This window comes from Gekko japonicus, unplaced genomic scaffold (genome assembly GCF_001447785.1).
Source record: "Gekko japonicus isolate JY-2015 unplaced genomic scaffold, Gekko_japonicus_V1.1 scaffold1081, whole genome shotgun sequence".
NCBI classification, from domain to species: domain Eukaryota; kingdom Metazoa; phylum Chordata; class Lepidosauria; order Squamata; family Gekkonidae; genus Gekko; species Gekko japonicus.
The window spans coordinates 108781-130266 of NW_015174304.1; the positions used below are offsets into that span (position 1 = coordinate 108781).

At 40.6% G+C, this 21486-nt stretch overlaps 1 protein-coding gene across 1 annotated transcript in view; it reads right to left on the reverse strand.

Annotated features, from left to right (window-relative positions):
- FMN1 (formin 1) overlaps positions 1 to 21486 on the reverse strand; it is a 242427-nt gene that overhangs the window by 22360 nt on the left and 198581 nt on the right. The window lies entirely within an intron of this gene.

A 21486-nucleotide genomic window follows, 5' to 3' on the forward strand; every position in this document is an offset into this window, starting at 1 on the left:
TTCTCTCACAGTGAAGCACAAAAGCTTGTGGTCATTTTCCATTGTATTGTATTGTACTGTATTGTTTATTTTGTTTTTATTGTTTTAACTTTGGCATTTATGCCTTGTTGTAAGCCGCCCTGAGCCTTCGGGGACGGCGGGATATAAATCCAAAAATAAATAAATAAATAAAATAAATGTGCTAGTAAGGTTGCCAACTGCCTGGAGAAAAAGTGTCATGTCCCTTTAACAGAGGCTTACTAGGATGTTATTTTCCAGGTGATGTTACCTCAGTGCCATGAAAAAAACTGATTGCCCATTTCCATACATTAGGCTTCTTTTAAAGGGCTTATTTCCCAGAACTTTCTCTTCTTGGAGCAGAGATAATTCCCCCCCCCCCCGCTTTAAATTTAGATTATGGCTATATGTTCGGCGTTCTACTTTGTAGGGTTTGATAAGCAGTATTATTGGTTTCCATTACTTTCTTTGTGAGAAACCATCTTAATTGTTCAGTTTTTGTTATGTTTATTTTTATCTGATCTGGAAAACTTCTATACATTTTTTAAAATAAAGTATTTTGTTATTTTAGAAATCTGATTTACAAATTTGCATTTAGAGTAATATTTTAATAGCAGTACTGATAGGCTACATGTCATTTTCCCATTGGGGCAAACAGCAGCTCATCAGAGCTGTTCCTGGTTGAGAAAATAGCACAGAGAGGAGGCTTAAGCCTCATCTCTCTTTGCATCATTGTCTCAATCCAAATCAGCTGCTGTGCATTTGAGGTTTCCCCAGGAAAATTTAGTAATCTTCATTACGGGGACCCATGACAGACCCAGGGATGGACATGGTATAGTGTATTGTGTAGTTATGCCCTTTAGCCTATTTCAATATGAAAAATGTGAAGTATTAAAAAATTAAATGCAAATTTGTAATCAGATTTCTGAAATAATAAAAATATAGGCCTTTGAAAATGTATTTTTATTAGAATTTTTTTAAGGTTTTACACATCTACAGGATTAAGTGTATCTAAAACAATAAAAGCCTAGATAAAAACAGGTTTTAGAAACCCAGATTAAGACTTCATTAACTTCTGGACAATAGCATTTTATCCTTAAGTTGTGGAAAGTGGACCTTTAAAAAAATCTGTTTGCCTTTAGAATCCAACATGGGTTAAAGAGCTAGGGTTGCCAAATTGTTTTTGGCCGGGAGCGGGGGGCTCCCGGCTGGCGTCCGGGGTGTGCGCTCAGCACTGCATATGCGTCACCTGGATGTGACGTCGCACGCTGGGGGCGGGGCCACTCTATGTTTTCCCCTCAAATGGCTGTGGCCCGCCCCCAGTGTGCGACGTCACATCCGGGTGACGCGCACGCGGGGGTGGGGTTTCCCCCGGGCCCGATTTTTGTCGCGTCAAAAATCGGGCCGTCAAAGCGGGGGATTCCCCACCCCCCGGCCCCATTTGGCAACCCTAGAGCCCATATGAAAGAGATCTGGGCTTTATAGTCCGAATGTACACTGTGCAATAGTGCAGCAGCTGCAGTCTCTGCAGGGGAAAGAACTGGTGCTCTCCCTTCAGATTCAGTTTCCACTTTCCATCACCTAAAAATGTCAAAGTAAAAAGTATACACTGAGGCTCAAAACTCAGCTGGATGTACATTACAGATTGGGAAATCCTAGAGATTTGGGGGTGGTTCTTGGGAAAGGCAGAGTTTGGAGGGGAAGGGAAGTCAGCAGGGATATAATGTCACTCTAGGACTTCTGTTTCTGCCATTTTCTCCAGAGTAAATGATCTGTGTACTCTGGAGATCTGCTGTAATTCTGGCAGAACTCCACCTTGAGGTTGGTAACCCCAAAGCACTTGCAGGATGGTACTAATTACCAGAAGGGTGCTGTCTGTCTATAGAAACTTTAAAAGGAAAACAGCATTCATTTGGTGATGTGAAAGCAATTAATTTACAGTGCAGGTATGCAAAACTTTTGATTTGGCTCTTCCCTGATCAAAAACAGCATACCAAGAAGGCAAAAATTGGTATGTTTAGTATTTTTCTTCACAGACTGGTGCATATAAAAATGTTTGTCCCACACTTGTTGCTCTATGACATACAAACAGGCAGGAATTGTCAGGAACGGCCATATGCACACCTGACCCCTCTTCCAAATAAGAATCTGAATGCTTTCTTCATTATACATATTCTTCCTCCCCCTCCTCTTCTTTTTAAAAAAGAAAAAGTGAGCAACCCTGTATTTCCCAGCAAGTGCTTCTCTTCTAATGATAGGAAGGACAAATATGGAGATACCAACACAGATCTTTCCCAGGGCCAGAGATATCAATGAAAGATTCAACAGTTCCTGACAAGGAACATAACCCATCTCTCCAGACAGTCTGGCATCAGACCAGGAGAGAAGGTTTTGCTCTCTTATCCATTCTAGCCAAAAACCACTCTCTGGGAAATCTCTTCTGGAATTGTATTACCTTGGTGTGTGGGGTGTGTGTGTGTGTGTGTGTGGAGAACAGCATGTTATAATTGAATTACAGATAGCATTTCTTTTACACTGAATATATTCTTCACATTATTTAATTAGAGAAAAATTAGGACCTACACATATCTAGAGGGATCATTTCACATGGGACATAATCACACAGATACTGCAGCACATTCAAATATAATTGACATATTTTAAATTCATACCAATTTTAAAAGACACATTGAAACCCTGATTCTGAGTGGAGGAATTATATTCCTATTTAAAGCAGTGGACCACATCCAGAAACCTAGCCTGAAAATGACTGAGTGCAAATTCCAGAAGGGCAATCATATTTGTTACCTGTCACATAAACAAACCAGAGACCACTGACACCTAAAAACTACCAAACTAAGCGCACTTTCACACCCCACTGAAACAAATGCCTACACATCAATGAATGACTATTAAACATTATGTCTAAAGGGAATCTTTACATTCAGAGGCAGTAAACTGCTTAATACCAGTGCTAGGAGGCAGCCTGGCCCCCATGCCTGGCTGGCTACTGTGTAAAATAGGATGCTGAACTAGAGGGACTACTAGTTTGATCCAGCAGGCTCACCTATGGACATTGTTGCACTCATTTCAAGGTAACTGCTAAAATCAGAGAAGGCAGTCGAGAAAACATTTTGTGGATTCTTTCATCGGAGAAGGCAGTCGAGAAAACATTTTGTGGATTCTTTCATCTTTGGTATTTATTCAATCAGCCTGACCCAAGAACTCATTCACATAAGAAAATATGATAGCTTATGTGTTTCTGGGGGTGTAAGGGAACCCTATTCATTTCACTCCAAAGGAGATAAACAATTCCATATACATTCCAATAATCATATGCACTAGGAAGCGCAAAACAATCTTGTATACTTCCCCCATGTCTGTGTCAGAAGAACTCTTGTGTATGAGGATAGAGCGTTATCACTTTTCAATGTAAAAACTGATTGTTTAAAATCAAATAAAATGCAAAATAGTCTGAGAATGACCTTATATTTACCACCATATATACTGAATATATTATTAATATCAGTTTGGTATTAGGGCAGAAAAACATCCAGAGGGATCATTCCACATAGGGAAAAACATCTCCCCGAATGTTTCATCTGGTCATATGGCATCCCACCAAGGAAAAGGATTATGCAAGTTAACTGACTCATCTACAACATTTACATTCAGTCCACAACTCATGTCATTTTCTTGAAATATCTCTGCCATGACCTTTAGGAAAGCAACATACAAACTGAATGGGAGTATTTTGGTAAGAGTGGATTTAGTCTCAAATAATTTATTTAGATCCATGGAATAAAAGATATTCAAAAATCCAGATCAGTTGAAAGGATCCCAACAGAACAGAGTTGGGAGTATCCCTACAGGATACTGTGATAGGCAAACAGTGCAGCTAAGTAACCCAATAGTATTTGAAACGTTGCATTATTTTGGGCACTAATTTTACGCTACATAGTCCAATGAGCAGGGCATGTTCTACATCTTAAATAAGTTCTCTTTTATGCCCTTGAAGAACACGCAGTGACCTTTATATTTCCTATGAATTTGGTATACTTTCTCAGATCTTCCTCCTCCTCAGCTGCTTTGGGATTTGCTATCTCCTCTGGCTTCGTCTCTCCTGCATTCTGTAATGTGATCATGACCTTTTGACAGATTTTTCTCTCTCATTATTTCTCAATATTCTATTTTTAATATTTAAAAAGAGCTCTTTCAACCCCACTTACCTCACAGGATATCTATTGTGGGGAGGGGAAGGGAAAGGAGATTGTAGGCTGCTCTGAGACTCTTTTGGGTAGTGAAAGAAGAAAAGAGAGTGGATTTATACCCCACCCTTCATTACCCAAAGGACTCTCAGAGAAGCTTACAATCTCCTTTCCCTTCCCACAACAGACACCCTGTGAGGTAGGTGGGGTTGAGAAAGCTCTCTGGAGAACTGCCCTTGAGAGAACAGCTCTGAAAGAAATTATGACTGACTCAAGGTCACACCAGTAGCTGCAGGTGGAAGACTGAGGAATCAAACCCGGTTCTCCCAGATTCTCTCTCTCTTAACCACTACACCAAACAGAAGAAGAAAGGGCAAACCCTGAATGTGAAGGAGGAAAGAGGCTGAGATCGCCATAGTACCTAAAGCAGCTTACATTGTTCTCCTTCATTTTATACTCTCACAATAACAACCCTGCAAGGTTAGAGTGTGATTGGCCCAGGATCACTTAGCAATCTTCTACAGAAAGAATCGGGATCAGAGGTCATTTCGGGGGGGATCGCGGGGGAACGCAGTTCCCCCAGGTGAGGTGCAGGGGGTGGGGCACATGACGAAGCCCCGCCCCCTGCTTCCAGCCGCCCTGCTTCCGGCCCTCATTCAGCCAGGAGGAGGCAGGAGAAGAGGGAGGGTAAGTTGCTTCCTCCCCGCCTCTCCCCACCCCTGCCTGCCTGGAGCCAGGGAGGGCCTTGGCGGGGCTTCCTCGCACTCCCGCCGGCCTTGCAGGTCCACCACCGGGCCCCTGATGTCAGGGGGTGTGGCATATGCTAATGAGTTATGCTAATGAGTTCCCCTAGCTCTTTTTCTACGAAACGACCCCTGATCGGGATTCAAATCTGGGTTTCCCAGATCTTATACTCTGTAATCACTACACCACACTTGTTCTCAAATAAGGACAAAGATGCAGAATTGCTATTAATATAGGCCAGAAATGCTGAATTTCATACCTAGTTTGATAAACCACATTTTATCCAAACAGCAATGGCATTAATAGCAATAGTAACAAGAAATGTCAAAAAAACAGAACATAAGATGGAAATGCTAAGTTGCAGTACTAATTTGTTACAAAATATGAAGTACCACAAGTATACTGAAACTAAGGATTCAGTTGTATAATGTCCAAAACAGCTCTAAAAGTTAGCTTCAATAAGTAAAATATTTTGTATAAGTACTGCAGGAAGACTGGTTTGAACTATCTCTTTAAAGTGTAATGTTTTATCTGTGCTGCACATGCCACACAAGTGATTTTCAAGGAAGTGTAGTTTGGCTTTTAAAATATGCACACGATATACCTACTTATCTACTAAATATAGTGCACACATATTTGTGTGTGGGTTTGTATAGAGTGAGATATTACTCGTTCCCTAACCTGGAGGGCTTTTTGTACAGTCCTAACATTTTTCAAATACATGATGCATGAAACACATTCTATAAACCTCAAGTACTCTTAACATTAACACAAAAATACTGGTTATATTTATACATTCCATCCACAGAACAAATGCAACTGTTTATTATCAGAGGTAATACAAGGAAACCAAGAAATTATGTTTTGTTTAAAAATGGATAATGCAGCCTATAAATTTGTCAAAAAAGTGTTGAAGGTTAGTTTACTAGATCATTATGGCAGTGAAGCCAGCTAAGCTAGATTATATATTCATTTTTCTCCCCCCCCTGATATCTCTGAATATAAACAGCAGTCTTTTGAAAAAAAACCAATTGTTTTATTTGTGCTCAGAAGATGAAAGCTGATATTTTAAAATGTTTTCAATTAATTGCTTCCCTAATACTCTAGTAAAATATACTGTGGCTAGCAGGAGACCCCCTCAGATTCTGCTAGGTTTAGAAGTTCTCTGATTTTGCAAAATCAGATTTTGCAAAAGTGATTATCTGGAACTGGTTTAAAATGGTAAGCTGACTGTGCACTCATGTATTTAAAATGTTTTACCCCATATTCTGAGTTTTAAAAACTGCTAAATTACAATTACATTAATCAATTACTCCTAGCTGTAGACAGAAAATTACTCCTAAAATGCATTATCCCTTAACTGAATGTGATCTTCATTTTCTTGTATTCCAAGTACATCTTTGTTGATTAATAGCTTGGAGATCATGGAAAGCATTTTAACAGTTTAGAAAACAATTTAATTTCTTTCAAACAGAATAACTTGAAACCAATCTACTCTGCATTTGAGGAAATAAGCTAGGCAGAGATCGCATAACTAAAGTTTTCTACTATAAGAACTGCACTGCAGCAAAAATATAAAGATCAGCACATTCTTAGCAAAGGGAAATGTCTTTGAAAGTATGATGAATGATGGTCAACAGCAATAGGAAGCAGTCTTCTTTAAAACATGAGATTGTTATAAATACCTAACTAAGAAGTAAATTGGACAACATATTCAGCCTTATTTGTAAAGAATGGGCAATTGTAGTGGGGGTGGAAGAGGTACAGAATGAAACTAATTTTAGCAAAGCATATGAAAGGGACGGCTTGAAATATTTTAGAAGATAAAAACCACAGCATTACCTCCTCCTGTGGGATACTAGCAATGATTTATGAAGCTGAAGCTATTTCTGCACAACGAGCTTGGTAAAGATTGGTTTCACATGATCAGGTGAAAATAGAAGGGTGCAAGATGTGTAGCAGCCCCGCAGGTTAGAACATACTAAAACTATATTTTTGAGTAGGTTTAAGGGGAGGGGGGAGGATTACAAACTATTGCTTTCATTTCTATATATTCCCCTCCCTCATTAGAGCATTTTCCTTTTGCAAAGTAATTCAGTTCTCGTGGTCGGGAGCACAGGCGCAGTGAAAATACTCAGCAGGACAGTGGCAATGCTCTGATTAATTCTCCAACAATTTATATAGACTTTCCCCCCACTGTTAATTGCTTTGTACCATTGCAAAGGTGCTCATGTTACCTTTTTACTGTCGGTTATTGATTTTACTCTGGCATATGGTGGTTGGCGCCGTGACACAAAATGACCATTTTATACCAGAAAGAATGAAAACTGGATATTTGACAGTTTCTGACAGGGAGTTTGGAGCAAAGAAGTCATGAGGCAAGATTTATAGCATATTTTAAATGCAGCACATCTGTTTCTTTACCCTTTTTAAAAAAAAAATAAAGCTAAAACAATGAAAAAGATTAAAAGCATGAATGAAAAAATATAGAAAAAAGATCCATATTTTTTATTTTTGAAAAAGTGTTGCTTGAAAGAATGATTGCCTTTTGGCAGCCTTTTGTTTTAACAATTGTGGTGGGGGAAAGGGAGAAGAAAGAGGCCTTTGAGAAAAATCCAATGCCAGTTATCATTTACAGCACATTGCATTCCATTATAGTGGTGAGCTGGACACTAACAGTGCCATCTAAAGCAGAGTTACCATTCCAAATCTTCAATGGATTTAGAAGGGTGTAGCACTGCTTAGTTAGGACTGCACTGTAAACTTCTGGTTAATATGTTAAACTAGGCCATCAGAAAAGTTCCTTGTTCATTCTCTATAATATTTATTTAACGATCCATTTAGAAATGACAGTGTGTTGCAATTGCTACAAAAACTTCAAGAATAGGCTTAATAGGGTCTCAACTTGCTGCGACTGAGAGGAGAAAAGATCTTGGGGTCGTAGCTTAATGAAAGTGTCAACCCAGCATGATGCAGCGGTGAAAAAGGCAAATGATGCAAGGAATTATTACGAAAGAACTGAGAATAAAACTGATATTGTAATGCCCCTGTACCCCTAAGGTGCAGCCTCATTTGGAATACTGTGTACAGTTTTGGTCATGTCAAAAAGGTCATTGCAGAGCTGGAAAAAGTACAGAGGAGGGCAACCAAGATGATTAGTGGGTTGGAGCACCTTCCCTATGAGGAAAAGCTGAAGAATCTGGGACTTTTCAGTTTAGAAAAGACAGGACTAAGGGGGGGGGACATGACAGAGGTTTATAAAATTATGCATGGGATGGAGACTGCTGATAAAGAGAATTTTTTCTCCCTCTCCCAAAATACTAGAATTCAAGGGTATCCAATGAAATTCATAAGCAGCAGTAGGTTCAGGACACATAAAAGGAAATACTACTTTACACAGAGAATGATTAAAATGTGAAATTTGCTGCCATAGGATGTAGTAATAGCTACAGGAATAAGCAGCTTGAAATGGGGATTAGATAGATTCATGGAGGATAGGTCTATCAGTGGCTACTAGCCATGGTGACCGAGGGGAACCTCCACATTCAGAGGCACTAATCCTCTGAATCCCAGAGCCAGAAGGCAACAGCAGTGGAAGACCTCAATCTCACACAGCCACTGTGTGAGACAGGATGCTGGAATAGATGGATCATTGGTCTGGTCCAGCAAGGCTCTTCTTATATCTAATTCTCAACTTTGCCAAATCTGTGGATACTTAAACCCAGAGACTGGAGCCATGAACAGATAAGACAGATCATTCTGCAAACCTGAAAAAAGCCACAGGTTTGTAGAAAAATCGAAGATAAAGATCTAATTCACACACACTCACACACACACACTTTGGGGTGTGTAACCCCCCTCCCCCAAATAATAGGAACAGCACCTGTAGCTTTAAGAATACTAATGCCCTCTCAGTGGCCATTGTGGCCTTTGAGGTAAGACTGATGGGAGCCAGCCCTGGCAGCAACCACTGGGCAACCTGACACTATGAGATTGATTCAGCCCGGCCTAGCTACTGTTTCCCAGCAATAACCATGAAAACCAGTGTATGTAGTGGTTTGAGTTTCAGACTAAGATCTGGCAGACCCAGGTTCAAATTCCCACTCTGCTGCAGAACCTCACTGGGTGACTTTGGGCCAGTTACACATTCTCAACATAACCTATCTCACAGAATTGTTGTGAGGATAAAAAAGAGAAGAGACTGATGAAAGCTGCTTTGGGTCCCCATTGTGGAGAAAAGTGAGATATAAATGAAGTAAATAAATAAGAAATATAGCTGGAAATGGGGGGCAGTAAAAGACAGGCTGGTGGGTGGGTGGGAAGGAGAGAAGGAAACAAGGAAAGTGGAGAGGGTATGGGGGCTTTCAGGGATGGGAAAGGAAATAGTGGGGATGGTGAAAATGACAGGCATCACACAAGTACTTGTGGGTCCCCCCATAAGCCATAACGGCTAAATGGAACAAGAGGAGGAAGTTTTGCCTTTGGTGCCCTGCATGTAAGCCTTATGGGCACATTTCATTGGCCACTGTGGAAAACAGGGTGCTATTGGCTGATCTGTGCAATGCTAGCAGGGGTCATTTCCTGCAGGAGCGCACAGGAGCGGAGCTCCGGCAGTAAAGAGCCCAGGGGTCGAGCACATGCAACAAGCCCCACCCCCTGCTCCCAGCAGCCCTCAGTCAGAGCAAGAAGCAGCCAGGTAAGGTGCAGAGCTTCCCCCGGCCCCCCAGTCCAAAACAGTCCAGTGGCACCTTTAAGACCAAGTTTTATTTAGGTACAAGCTCTCCCTCCTCTGCGAGGACAGATCTGCACATCCCCCCCCCCCAAATAGCTAACAATCCAAAACAGTCCAGTGGAGCCTGAGCGGTGGGTGTTGCCTTCTGACACACTTCCGGTGATGCCAGGGTGTGTGGCATATGCAAATAAGTTATGCTAATGAGTTATGCTAATGAGCTCCTGCACGTCTTTTTCTACAAAATGACCCCTGAATGTTAGCATCGTTATAGTTTTTTCTTACTGGAGGACTTTTCTGTATTTCTTTTTCTTTGTCACACTGATCAGCAGTATACTGAGACTCATTTAGCTTTCATTAAATTAATAAATAGTAATATTAGTTGATATTAACTATCTTGACACTTGCTTTGATGAAGAATAGATTGTTAAAGTTGCTGGGGCTGGTTAAATGTAAGCCAAGTATGTGTTCAAGAAACATTCTCATTTCCCTCTATCACTCCATTCCTTGGTCCTCTTCCAGCCAGCAAAAGACATGCTACTACCATGAACAAGTCTGAAAGCAATAGAAGAGCACTAGATATTGCATAGCTATTTCCACTTTTACTCTTCGGCAAGAAGTTATTTTCAGATATCACAAGTAGTAAATTTTAGTCCTTCTCTTTTGGCCCTAGGATAGAAATCAGCAACTGGAGGCTAGTGGGTAAAATCAGGTTTCCTAAGGAGTGCCACCTGGTAGGTGGTAATCTAGAAACAAATAGAGGATGTCATGGATGATCTGTGGCAACATGATGTACTAACAAGCCACTTTGAAGAGTTGGGGTAGAAACACTGGCTCTCTACCTCTTACTTTATTATGAAAGTGACACTGTAATAAAGCTACTTGTCAGCCATGGCCCTAGAATGCAAAGTACTCAATCTGTAACTTTACAGACAATTTAGGATCAATGTACATAGACAATATACATTCAGTTCATCTGGTCCCTGTGCTCATGTCAAGTCATGTGGTGTTCCATCTGGCCTTATAAACATATAAAGGTGAAGCAGCCATTTGAGGTGTGCTTAGATTAAAACAAAAAGGGTCACGCAAACAGAAGATAAGTCTTAGCCTTCTAAGGGTGTCATGCCTTGTAACTCTTAGTAAAACAATGTGAGTAGCCAGTGTCTCACTCTCCAGTAAAAAACCCCAACACCCTAGACATTATTACTTTACAAATGTAAACATAGAAACACTGGCAATGAGGCTGCATAAGAATATTACATTTTGAAAAGAAGGACCATGACAATACAAAGAAGTCACAATAATGACAATTAATTATGGTTAGGATTGTATACATCTGTAACTGAGGATATATTTGAGTACTTCTGTTTTGGGAAGCAGCACTACAGTTATTTCCAACTGCACGCTTTAAAGCAGACATTTTAAGTTTGAGTACTTCTGTTCTGGGAAGCAGCACTACAGTTATTTCCTGGTTAAGAACAACTGCACGCTTTAAAGCAGACATTTTAAACAAGTTCAATTTGATTCCGGAACACACACTCCAACTGTGAAAAATGACTAGTATGATATTATGACTGCTTTATGTTTATTTTAAAGACACAACTATGTCAGTATAGCCTGATACTTGAAAATTAAGTCCCACATTTCATATTATCTATATTTATATATCATGAACTTGTTTTCCAAGTGGTGGAAACAATTTCAAGGGCAAGGAAACAAGCCTGGTCAAGAGAAAATCACTACTGCCTCATCCTAATATTTGCAGTTTATCCTATTCATGGCGCTTTTAACATATTTCCAGTTGCCTGCAGCTGTTGCAAGTCATGGCCATGGAAAGAAATGGGAAAATGCCTGAGCCTGGGGCAATGAAAATCAGGACTGCAATAAAGATGTAGTAATGATTGCAACTTGAGAAACATGGAAATTACAGTTATTCAACCACTCTTTGGTTCAGAAAGAACATATGCCAAAGATGGAAACACTGACGAATTGGGAAGCTTACTTTTAATAACCCCACATTTTTATTCCACTATGTTTAATCAATATCTACTCATTAAAAATAGTAATGTGGTGTATTGTGCTTTGGAACTGTTCCTAATATCCACGCAGGAGATGTCTTTCCAGTTTATTCCTTATGAATAGGAGCAGCTGGTCTTAGATATGCTAACGTCTTCTGTAACAAATTATATGAAGTAAGGTTTGTTTTTCTTACTGGAGGTTATATATGGACAAAGCACAGTGTCGAAGAACTAGCCATCACTGCATGGGAAGGTTTGAAGACAGGGAATCCCTTACAAATAGACAATATTTTATTGAAAGCAAAAAATACTTGCAGATGTTGACTGGAAAGCAGCACTGATCATGACATTTCCAGATGATGAAAAATTTCAATTCCCCCCCCCCCTAAGAAGAGAATCTTAAATTTGGCTCAAGGATTAGTAGTAAGTGACCTGCCTTGGAGTAGGTTCCTATGCTTATATTTGCTGTATATTGTAAGGGCACTGTGACTGATTGTATATTTTACTGGTAACATAGGAATCTACTTAACTCAAGGAGTGAATAAAATAATATAACAAATTGACCCTACAAAATAGTCTTCTCTCTGGCTGATTTCGCACAAGGAGCTGCGCCCCCGTCATGCCTCCCTTTGCCCTGTTTCCACTGGTCAATTTCCCACTCAAAGCCACGTGGCCACATTTTGACCCACGGCTTCGCCCAATTTTCCCCACAGTTTCATGATCCTGTTTCTTGAGGATCACGAAACTGCGGGGAAAATTGGACGAAGCTGCGTGTCAAAATGCGGCCATGTGGCTTCGAGTGGGAAATTGACCAATGGAAACAGGGCAAAGGGAGGCGTGACGGTGGCGCAGCTCCTTGTGCGAAATCAGCCCCCCCCCCTGTGTATGAGTACTTTTGGAAAGATGTGAATTTCCTCTCTGTCAGTATCAGAATACTCATTTCCAGGAATTTTTGGGAAGCCCTCCCCCCAAAACACATTCTCACCTCTTCAACAAAGCTCTCCATCTCCAATATGTGTAGGCTGCATCACATGAACACATGAAGCTATCTTACAGTGAGTCAGACCATTGGTCTACCAAGCTCATTATTTTCTACTCAGACTAGCAGTAGCTCTCCAGGTCTCAAGCAGATAGTTCTTTCACATCACCTACTACTTTATTCTTTTAGCTGGAGATGCCAGTGACTAAATCTGGGACCTTCTGCATGCCAAGCAGATGCTCTACCACTGAGCCATGGCCCTTCCCTGAGTTGTTGCTGACAGATCAGGATTTGTAAGAATATAGTGCCAAGGACAAAGTCTTCCTTTCTGTATATCTGTCTTTTAAAAGTATGTGGGTAAGTCCTGTCTCATTCCAAAATTGGCTGTTCTTCTCTACTGTATTTCTTCTAACAATTAGTTAATTCTCTGTCTATACCATACTCATTTTGTGTTCACATCATTTCTCAATAGTCATCCTACGTATCCCACCACTCTTGTCTAGGAGGCCCTGCTTTTGATCATCAGAACATCAAAAAAGTTACCACAGAAGCATAGTGACTTCCTGTGAATCTTCTTTTATGCCGTCCGCTGAAGTTGGCTCAATTTCATGTTCGTTGCATCGATGACACTGTCTAACCATCTCATCCTTTGCCGTCCCCGTCTTCTTTGACCTTCAATCTTTCCCAGCATCAGGGTCTTCTCCAGTGAGTGCTCCCTTCTCATTTGGTGGCCAAAGTATTTGAGCTTCAGTTTCATTATCTGGCCTTCCAGGGAACAGTCAGGGTTGATTTCTTTTAGGATTGACTGATTTGATCTTTTTGCAGTCCAAGGGACTCTCAAGAGTCTTCTCCAGCACCATAGTTCAAAAGAATCTATTCTTCGGCGCTCGGCCTTCCTTATAGTCCAACTCTCGCAGCCATACATGACTACTGGGAATACCATTGCTTTGACCATGCGGATTTTTGTTGGCAGGGTGATGTCTCTACTTTTTATCATGCTGTTTAGGTTCGCCATCGCTTTCCTCCCAAGGAGCAGGCGTCTTTTAATTTCATGGCTGCAGTCACAGTCTGCGGTGATCTGGGATCCCAGGAACGTGAAGTCTGTCACCACTTCCACGACTTCCCCTTCTATTTGCCAAGGAGTGATGGGGCCGGATGCCATGATCTTAGTTTTTTTGATGTTGAGCTTCAAGCCCACTTTTGCGCTCTCCTCTTTTACCCTGAGCAAGAGGCTCTTTAGGTCCTCTTCACTTTCTGCCATTAGAGTGGTATCGTCTGCATATCTGAGGTTGTTGATCTTTTCCCCAGCAATCTTAATTCCCGCTTGTGATTCATCCAGGCCAGCATTTCGCATGATGTACTCTGCATATATATTAAATAAGCAAGGTGACAGTATACATCCTTGTCGTACTCCTTTTCCTATGCTGAACCAATCAGTTGTTCCATATCCGGTTCTAACTGTCGCTTCTTGGCCCTTATACAGGTTTCTCAAGAGACATGTGAGGTGGTCTGGTACTCCCATCTCTTTAAGGCCCTGCCATAGTTTGTTGTGATCCACACAGTCAAAGGCTTTAGCATAGTCAATGAAGCAGAAGTAGATGTTTTTCTGGTACTCTCTTGCTTTCTCCATAATCCAGCGAATGTTGGCAATTTGATCTCTAGTTCCTCTACCTCTTCGAAACCCAGCTTGTACTTCTGGTAGTTCTCTATCCACGTACTGTTGAAGCCTAGCTTGTAGGATCTTGAGCATGACCTTGCTAGCGTGTGATATGAGTGCAATTGTGCGATAGTTTGAACATTCCTTGGCATTGCCCTTCTTTGGGATTGGAATGTATACTGACCTTTTCCAATCCTGTGGCCACTGTTGCGTTTTCCAAATTTGCTGGCAAATGGAGTGCAGCACTTTAACAGCATCATCTTCTAAGACTTTGAATAGTTCAGCTGGAATACCATCACCTCCACTAGCTTTGTTGTTACTAATGCTTTCTAAGGCCCATTTAACTTCACATTCCAGGATGTCTGGCTCGAGGTCAGTGATTATACCGTCGTGGTTGTCAAGGACATCGAGGTCTTTCTTGTATAGTTCTTCTGTGTATTCTTGCCATCTTTTCCTAATCTCTTCTGCTTCTGTTAGGTCCCTACCGTTTTTGTCCTTTATCATGGCCAGCTTTGCATGGAACGCTCCCTTGATTTCTCCAACTTTCTTGAAGAGATCTCTAGTCCTTCCCATTCTATTGTTTTCTTCTATTACTTTGCACTGTTCATTCAGGAAGGCCTCCTTATCTCTCCTTGCTGTTCTCTGGAAATCTGCGTTCAGTTGGGTAAATCTTTCCTTTTCGCCTTTGCCTTTCGCTTTCCTTCTTTCCTCTGCTATTTGTAAAGCCTCATCAGAAAGCCACTTTGCTTTCTTACATTTCTTTTTCTTTGGGATGGTGGTGATTGCTGCCTCCTGTACGATGTCACGAACCTCTGTCCATAGTTCTTCAGGCACTCTATCTATCAAATCCAGACCCTTGAATCTATTCTTCACCTCTACTGTATATTCATCAGGGATGCGATCTAGGTCAAACCTGAATGGCCTCGTGGTTTTCCCAATTTTCTTCAGTTTAAGTCTGAATTTTGCAATGAGTAGCTCATGATCTGAACCACAGTCAGCTCCAGGTCTTGTTTTTACTGACTGGATAGAGCTTCTCCATCTTTGACTGCAAATTATATAGTCAATCTGATTTCGGTGTTGCCCATCTGGTGATGTCCATGTGTAGAGTCGCCTCTTAGGTTGTTGGAAAAGGGTGTTCGCTATGACCAGTGTGTTCTCTTGACAAAACTCTGTTAACCTTTGCCCTGCTTCATTTTGCTTTCCAAGGCCAAACTTGTCTGTTATTCCAGTTACCTTTTGACTTCCTACTTTAGCATTCCAGTCCCCTATGATGATGAGGACATCATTTTTTGGTGTTAGTTCTAGGAGGTGTTGTAGGTCTTCATAGAACCGGTCCACTTCAGCCTCTTCTGCATCAGTGGTTGGGGCATACACTTGAATTACTGTGATGTTGAATGGTTTGCCTTGGAATCGGACAGAAATCATTCTGTCATTTTTGAGATTGTATCCCAGTACTGCCTTTTGCACTCTCTTGTTGACTATAAAGGCCACACCATTTTTTCTACGAGATTCCTGGCCACAGTAGTAGATATAATGGTCTTCTGAGTTAAATTCGCCCATTCCTGTCCACTTTAGTTCACTGATTCCTAGGATATCGATGTTCAGTCTTGCCATCTCATTTTTGACCACGTCAAGCTTACCTTGATTCATAGATCTTACATTCCAGGTTCCTATGCAGTATTGTTCTTTGCAGCATCGGACTTTCCTTTCACCATCAGACACATCCACAACTGAGCGTCCTTTCGGCTTTGGCCCAGCCGCTTCACTCTTTCTGGGGTTACTTGTACTTGTCCTCTGCTCTTCCTCAGTAGCATATTGGACACCTTCCGACCTGAGGGGCTCATCTTCCGGCGTCATATCTTTTAGCCTTTTGATACTGTCCATGGGGTTTTCTTGGCAAAAATACTGGAGTGGGTTGCCATTTCCTTCTCCAGGTGGATCACGCTTGGTCTGAGTTCTCTGCTGTGGCCTGTCCGTCTTGGGTGGCCCTTCACGGCATAGCCCACAGCTTCATTGAACTGCGCAAGCCCCCTCGCCACGACAAGGCAGTGATCCATGAGGGGCCACAAGTGATGGGCCACTACATAAAAGTGCCTAACATCTGGTGACACTCTGGACAAAACTCTATGGTAGAATTAGCTTCAAACCATAGAGTTTTGCCCCCAAAACAGAGTGTAGCCCCCACGATGTCACCAATATGTGTATGTCACTTTCGGGTGATGTAGGCACGTCACTGACATCCCTGACGTGTACGTCACCTGGAGGGGGCATAGGAACGTCACGCTTCTTCCCTCCCCTCTCTTCGAGCCTCCTTGTAAGTCCACCGCCGGCTTGTGGGCCAGACTTGGCAACCCTACTTTTCTCGTAGGGCTTGGTCCCCAGGCCCCTGATCATCCTTGATCCCGGTCAAACGAGCGGGATGATCCACTGCCAAAAGGAGGCAAATTAGAGCCGGAGCAAAAAGAACCGCGGGAGTGCAATCTGACGTGCCCCCACGGCTCTATGCTCTGGCAGCTGATCAAATGTTGTGCAGCAAACCGGCAGTAGCACAGTTGTGCGCATGCGTGGGATGGGGAACGGCGCTGGCTGCGACGGGCTACCAGCGCTTCCCCGACCAGACGCCTGGAGTTGCCGCACATCATCCGGAAGGTAGTGCTCTGTTGCTAGTACCTTTTATGCATTTTCCAAATTTGCTGGCAAATTGAGTGCAGCACTTTAATAGCATCATCTTCTAAGACTTTGAATAGCTCAGCTTTTTTTCAAATAACAGACATATGTCTAACATGCTAATTCAAAATATTCTGAAGAATTCAGAATTCTTTTAATATACAAATCTTCAAAACATTCCCATTTACTTCAACTATTACCATTGTTACTACTATTATTAATAGTCAATACAATTAATAATCCATAATAACAAAATGTTGCAACATATTTACTAATGCAGCAAACTCAGAAGAAAGGAGAAAACCCCCAAGTTGCAAAAGTTTTAAAAATATTTTTTATAAATTATTTCTATCAGTTAAAAATTGATGATACTGATTAAGGGTGTGCTTCAAGAAAAAAAATGTTACAAGTTTGGATCCAGGATTTGGTGAGAAACCTTTACTGTGATTCAGAATTCAAATCCATGTGTATTTTTGGGGTTCCACAATTTTGGAACTATTATTTTCAATGAGGAACCAATCTGAGCATCTGGGGCAGCTGTTTTTAAAAATAATAGCAACAAATTTGCACAGAGCATAGTCCTCCCTCTATCTAAAGAATGTCTAAGATTCAAGCAGACTGGACAAAGGGGTTCCATTTTACTGACCCCTGAATTAGGTGACTATCAGTGCATACACACTTCTTTGCACTAATTCCTATGGGGGGGTATGGCAGGGGCCCAGCAGGAGAATGCTGGCTAGCAGCATTTTAAGAAAGATTCCTGGCTGCATTCATTTTTTAAAATGTAATTTTATAGTGACTGACTGACAAACAATTTTACTTTTCGGCTGAAAACTCTGCATTTGCCATCCTTCCTTGTTGTGGGCTATTGTTTCCTTTCACAAAGGAAGGAAGGGGTCTTTGCAGAAAACTCCCTCCACCATCTCATCCCTCCAATCTTTGAAAATAATCCATTTTTTAAAAAGTGTGTTTGTGATTGCATATGATTAATTGATTATCCAGTTGCTATGAGACACATGTCTTCATACTGGGTGCCCACTAACTGTAGGGATACCTTAATTAGTACTACAATTATTTATGGAATGTCTGGAGGAGGAGGCAGTGGCTAGGGCCTGGGAGTTCCAGGGCTAACCTACATAATATGTTTGTTTACTCATTTGTTTATAGCTGTCTCTGGGTTCACCACATTGATCAGAGTCACACGTCAGCTCCAAGAATATAATTTTAATGGCTACAGCAGCTGATTTAGCTGACAAGGGGCAGCACAGGTGGAGGAGGGGACTATTGTTTCCCTCCAGCAAGGATCCAAATGGAAGGAAGAATTGCCATTGTCTGGAAAACAAATTTAGAGCCTGAGAAATCAGGAGAATCAAAGAAAAACAAGACAGCTGCTCTGCTGACTGTAAGCACCCAATTTTTGGTGTTGTGGTAGTTTGTTTTGTAATAGTTAAGAATCCTAAAAATTGTGTGACTGTTTCAGAAAATCACACCAACAACCAGAATCAGTGATTTTCACATATATTTTTTGCCTGGGGATTTCAGAATTTTCACCTCTAAAACTGAGCTAAATAGGCAACAGTGAGCTAGAACATGACTAAGTGAAGAAACTTTGTGTGGAATGGAGAATCTACTGGTGTGATACCATGCCAATACAATAATAATATGAGGTAACAGTAAAAACTTAAAAAGTCACAATCAGTCCTGATAACATTATTTACAATGTATGTAAATGAATTGTCTACAACCCATGTGTAAATCTATGTACTAGTATAAATTAGGGTTTCCAGTTCTAGCTGGGGAAATTCCTGGGGATTTGGGGTGGTGTATGGGCAGAATGGAGTTTTGGAATGTAACTTAGCAGGATTGTGATGTCATATACTGTGGTGTCATGTAAAGATCAAGGGTGAGCTCCTCCAACTCCTCCCCTTCCTGTGAGGTCATTTCCTCCCATCACTTCCTCCCAGAAAATTCAAATTTTAAATTTACCACCTCATATTACTTCACCCTGCTTTTTCCTACCATCTGACATCACTTGTAAGTTATACTAACACCTTGCTCCTAAATATTCATGCTAGTTAACTGTCTGCTATCCATAAGTTCAGATGTTCAACTCAGTCTCAAAAACCACTCAAAATTTTCTTCAGGTTTCTTTTGGAGTTAAGGGAAAAAGCCCCACTGAAGATCCATAGCAGAATGCTAGTCAATAGCAGTCTATTTGAGAAGTGGAAGTTCTAGGCATCCACCCCCAGTAGCCACTCTAGGACTTCTTTATCTGCTAGACTCTGTGGTATACCATAAAGGGGAACTGATCTCTGTAGCCTGGAGATCAGTTTTAGTCATGGGACAACACCAGGCTTCATCTTGAGGCTGGTAACCTTAGTATAAATGTGTACATCTTTACAATATATGGTGAAGCAGAGCAGCACTGTAGTAAGTGGAAGAACATGTGGAACACTGGTGTCTGGGTCAACCACACGGTTAGCAATAACTTTTATTTAAAGGCAAAATCTTGAAAAAAGGAAATAAGTTCCAATTTATGGATATTAATTTTGGAAGCCAGGCATAAGATGGTAAGGGAACACAACAGCAGCTGTCCAAAGAGCTCTTGAATGTTCTGAATGGAACAAGACAGAAGGACTACTCATGAAAAACTGTTTTACATTTTCTAACTTTGCCACTGTTACTGGTTTAATGAGCTGCAATGCAGTATATGTTGTATACAATGTATACATTTCTAGGCATAGGTTACTAACAGTTTGAGGCAAGAATCAATTGGACAATGGAATAGTTTGAGGTAGTTATCATTTTCCTACCTGATCACCGTTGAAGCCAAGATAACTATTCTGAGCATTTAGATGCCTAAACTACTTCAGCAGGGCAGTCATTATTCTTATTATCAGAACGCAAGTATAATACAATACTCTGGAAAAAATAATTTGTTAGTTTGCAGGAAACAGCATTAGGAAAATATTAGCAAATACTTCTCCATATGTTTTTGGTTTGTTATTTAGGGTTGCTTAATTTGGGTAGAAGACTGGCATAGAGAGCTTAGTGAAAGGCAATATATATCAAAGTGTGGGAGACTGCTGGTGTTAATGTGCACATATACACAGCGCTTTCTGAAATGCACTTACTGCTGGAGCCATAAATATAAACTGCTAATTAAATGAGATGAAAAGACCACCAGAACAGACATACCCAGGACTCAAACAGTCCTACTGCGGAGGCCTTTTCTAGCAGGAACCCTGCTAAGTTTATTGATAAATTTAATACATACATTACATTGTTTGGAAACGTATCATTAGTGCATGGTTGGAATACATTATGAGAAATTTAACACAAATGCATACCTCAAATTTGAAGAAGAATGATCAACCACAAATAATTTTATAATTTTACTGTTAAAACATATTAAACTTTCTTTCTCTATATTAAGTAGTTTATATGAATTTGGGAAGAAGTGTCTAGCTGTGTCTGAAGAGCACATTCATACAGATGTAGCAAACAGCTATGCTTTTTGAAGAAAAAATAAATTGTAAATATACCCATTCACAAAATAAAACTGAGTCACTGTGCATGAGATTTTTCAGACACGTGCTTCTAAATTGCTTAAGACTTAGTGAGAGTTATTGCCCATTTGGGAATATCAGTTTCCTTGTATTGGCACCACAATAGTTACAATTGGGTCTGCTTTGCCTTTGGAGTGTCTCATATAACTGCCATGACAATATGAGATCTGTGTTCCTAAATGTAATTCATGATGTCTAGAAGTGCAATCCAGAAAAAAGTGAGTATATAAAAAGTCCTATTTTTGTATTTAATAGGATTTAACCAGATTTGACTCTGCGTTGTTCCTCAACTATTTAGCAAATATTAAAACACTGTCTAAGCATTCTACATTCTAATCAAGGATCAACAAGGTGAAGTGATTTCATTCAGCTGATACTTTAGAATATTGGTTGGCCCCAATACAACTAAAGTTTAAGACATCTAATTTGTTCTGTTGGTATCAATGGAATATATAGCCTGATCCTCAGTATATTTACAGCTCCAGCAACTTTAAATTAACAATACAGGAATATTTGCAACTGCAACATAATTTAATAAATTAATTTTATATTTGCATAATTATCTTGGCCCTTGACATCTAGCTGGCACTGCCCGAGAGTTAGGAAGATCAGGAGCAGAATGATGGTGAGACCTTGTGTACAATTTAATGTCCGCCATCTCATAACAACTACTTTATTATGCAGCACTTTATAATTTATGATTGTTTTATATGTTTTTATGTGATTTTAATTGTTGTATTGACTAGTGTAAGCCGCCCTGAGCCGGCTGTAAAGTGGGAAAGGCGGGGTATAAAACTAATTAACAACAACAACAACAACAACAACAACACTGCTTCCAATAACCTCAAATAAGTTTACAGGTATATGATTAAAATTTTCTCCAGTACTTAGTAGCTGTATTAACTTTTTTTGTACCAT